This window comes from Eleutherodactylus coqui, chromosome 6 (assembly GCF_035609145.1).
Source record: "Eleutherodactylus coqui strain aEleCoq1 chromosome 6, aEleCoq1.hap1, whole genome shotgun sequence".
NCBI classification, from domain to species: domain Eukaryota; kingdom Metazoa; phylum Chordata; class Amphibia; order Anura; family Eleutherodactylidae; genus Eleutherodactylus; species Eleutherodactylus coqui.
Genome location: NC_089842.1, coordinates 49,777,177 through 49,780,844, shown reverse-complemented (window position 1 = coordinate 49,780,844; position 3,668 = coordinate 49,777,177). Strand labels below are relative to the sequence as shown.

Genomic DNA, 3,668 nt, shown 5'->3' with positions numbered 1-3,668 from the left:
CTGCGGAAACCGCAATTCCATTTTGCTAGTGGACATGAGGCCATAAGGCTCCTTCCCACAGACGGATCTACCGTGTTTCCCCGAAAGTAAGACAGTGTCTTACTTTCTTTTTATCCCCAAAAGCCCCACTATGTCTTACTTTCGGGGTATGTCTTATATTGGAAAATGGAGCATGAAAAAATCTGGACCATGCTCCATTTTCATGCGGGTCTCCCGGGACACAAAAATCAAATTGTACTTACACGCTCTGGTTCTTCTCTTCGCCGCGGCGCCATCTTCTCTCAGTCGCGGCCGGATCATTTTGCTTCGGCCCGGCGCATGTGCGGGGCACGTCACCGACGTCATCATGCACATCCGCCGAGCCGAAGAAAGAAGATCCGGCCGCGACGAGAGAAGATGACGCCGCAGCGAAGGAAGTATCCGGAGCGTGTGAGAGGTAAGTTAATTCTGATTTATTCCTATTTTCAGCGCTCATGTCCGCGGGGCAGGAGGGACCCGCTGCAGATTCTACATGGAGAATCCGTAGCGGGCCTGATTTTCCCCGTGGACATGAGGCCAAAGGCGGCAGACGCGGTGACGTATGGAGGGGGGGCGGCGCGGAAGTGGGCAGGAGGCGGCGCGCAGCTACCGTAGATGAGAGGGAGGCGGCAATACCCCCGTGTTTCCCCGAAAGTAAGACATATGTCTTACTTTCGGGGTACGGCTTACATTGGCCGACCCCCCTGAAACCCCCGATACGTCTTACAATCGGGGGGTGTCTTACTATCGGGGAAACACGGTATTCAACCTAATAGCTCAATGCTTACGGTGCGTAATTTCACAGCGGAATTCCGCACCGTAAAATGCCGCGGGTATACGCGCGGACGGCTTCCATTGCAGTCTGTGGAAGCCGTCCATTCACGCTATTTTCCGCTGTAGCACAGCGGAAAATAGCGTGAAACCGCCTCTACGCCTACCGCCAGCCGCGTCACATGCCGCTGCGGTGCGTCTCACGCTCTATTACCCATGCGCACTGAGGCGTCATGCGGGACTCCGGAACCAGAGGTAAGTATTGGGGTCTCTTGGGGCTGCCGTGATGGGCTCCGCCCCGGAATTCCATGGCGGAGCTCGTCGCAGTCGGCTTTACAGCGTGGGTAATCAGGAGCCTGAAAACATAAATAAGGTAAAACAAAAAAACAAATTCAAATCACGTTTTATTATTTATTAAAAATGTGGATTTTACACCAAGTGTCATTCCCTGATAAACCAAAGGCCGCTGTGTTTGGGGATCTTTTCTGTTTACTCAATCGGTGTAAAATATTGCGCAGTTTTTCAGGATACTCCAAAAAGCTTATAAAAAAAAAAAAAAGGTGAGTCACCGGCAAAAAGCAGTCCATAAAACGAAGGGTTTCAAGATTGCTGAACGTCGAGGGTCTCTTCACTGTCCGCCAGCCTTCCCATTCTCAAGGACGTCAGATCTGCAGGAAATAACGAAAAATCAGCAGGTTAACAGTCACATCACACCAGTATTACTGATCCCTAGATCCGCTCCACCCATTTACATTGACCACTACTCCCCCAACCTGGTCAGAAGAATCATATATTATATATACGTACACACACGCGCGTGCGTACACACACACGCAAGCGAAAACCTGCAAATATGCGCAAAATAAGCACGTATGAGCAGATGCAGCAGCTTACCTCGACGAGTTATGTCAGCTTGTGTGCAAGCGAAGCGAAATTCTTCTCAAAACGCGTCCAAACGTCAGGATCATCTCCACACGTAAGTTTGCAAAAAAAAGCGCACAAATCTCAGGTGGCCGCGTCTCCCCACGTAGCGCACAAATCTGAAAAAAAGACAGGTTGCGTCAGGTGGCGTCGCGCAAATTTCAGGTGACGTACTCACCAGACGTAGCGCACAGCGAATTAATCTCAGGTAGGTACTCGCCACACGTAGCGCACAGCGCATTAATCTCAGGTAGGTACTCACCACACACAGCGCATTAATCTCAGGTAGGTACTCACCACACAGCGCATTAATGTCAGGTAGGTACTCACCACACGTAGCAGCACAGCGCATTAATCTCAGGTAGGTACTCACCACACACAGCGCATTAATCTCAGGTAGGTACTCACCACACAGCGCATTAATCTCAGGTAGGTACTCACCACACGTAGCGCACAGCGCATTAATCTCAGGTAGGTACTCACCACACGTAGCGCATTAATCTCAGGTAGGTACTCACCACACACAGCGCATTAATCTCAGGTAGGTACTCACCACACAGCAGCACACAGCGCATTAATCTCAGGTAGGTACTCAGCACACAGCGCATTAATCTCAGGTAGGTACTCAGCACACAGCGCATTAATCTCAGGTAGGTACTCAGCACACAGCGCATTAATCTCAGGTAGGTACTCAGCACACAGCGCATTAATCTCAGGTAGGTACTCACCACACGTAGCGCACAGCGCATTAATCTCAGGTAGGTACTCACCACACACAGCGCATTAATCTCAGGTAGGTACTCACCACACAGCAGCACACAGCGCATTAATCTCAGGTAGGTACTCAGCACACAGCGCATTAATCTCAGGTAGGTACTCAGCACACAGCGCATTAATCTCAGGTAGGTACTCAGCACACAGCGCATTAATCTCAGGTAGGTACTCAGCACACAGCGCATTAATCTCAGGTAGGTACTCAGCACACAGCGCATTAATCTCAGGTAGGTACTCAGCACACAGCGCATTAATCTCAGGTAGGTACTCAGCACACACAGCGCATTAATCTCAGGTAGGTACTCAGCACACACAGCACATTAATCTCAGGTAGGTACTCACCACACAGCGCAGAAATCTTCCTCTCCCACGTTGAAAGTAGTATAAAAGGCTCCAACCATCAGCTTCCTCTGTAGGCTCGGAATTCGCGGGCAAATTCAAGTACCGGTGACGTCACCGGTCACGTGAGGCGCGGGCACAGCTCTCATCGTGCACGGCAGCTGAACTGTACTGCTCGTGCACAATGGGAGGTCACATGGTGCCGATTCCAGCCACCTCATTGGCTGGAATCGGCAGCAGGAATAACCGCAGTGTAAACTACTAATATGCCTGGGGGACTACAACATGCGATGCTTTGATCGCTTCTGCAGTATGACGTAATACTATAAAATCAGCTCATACTGCGATTTGAAACACAGTCAATCAAGCCACCCCACAGGAATGGCTTGATAGGCAGTTTAAGGCTACCATGACACCTGTATGGCTCCCTCGGGGCGGGGGAGGGGGGGAACGTACAGGACCCCTGCCCATTGTTTGGGGGATTTAAATGCCGCTGTCAAAATTAACAGCAGCATTTAAAGAGTTAATAGCTGCAAACAGCTGCGCGGCCTATTGCAGCTATTGCCTGCTTGTGTCAGCTGTAAACAGATGACACGCATGCTGTATATTGAAAGGTCACCCTGCAAACTCTCTTCATACATACACCGTTCTAAAACGTAAATGTACGTCCTGGAGCGGGAAGGGGTTAAAGGCCATGTGCTGCCCCTCCACTTCCCTCCCCCACATCAACCAGGAACTATGTTTGTTGGGACCCCAAGCTGAGCACAGACTTGGGCCTTCATTGTGGCATTCACACATGTCACAGTAGGTGCAATCAGTGGAGTTATCAAATGAAAGTTCTGTTA

General features: G+C 50.4%; 1 long non-coding RNA gene across 1 annotated transcript; it reads right to left on the bottom strand.

The window, feature by feature from the left end:
- Positions 1–1,176: 1,176 nt before the first annotated feature.
- On the bottom strand, positions 1,177–3,077 carry LOC136572079 (uncharacterized). Its single transcript, XR_010785750.1, has 3 exons — positions 2,827–3,077; positions 1,684–1,829; positions 1,177–1,457 (listed from the first exon to the last, which is right to left on the bottom strand). It is a non-coding gene; the product is annotated as an uncharacterized lncRNA (long non-coding RNA).
- Positions 3,078–3,668: the final 591 nt, after the last annotated feature.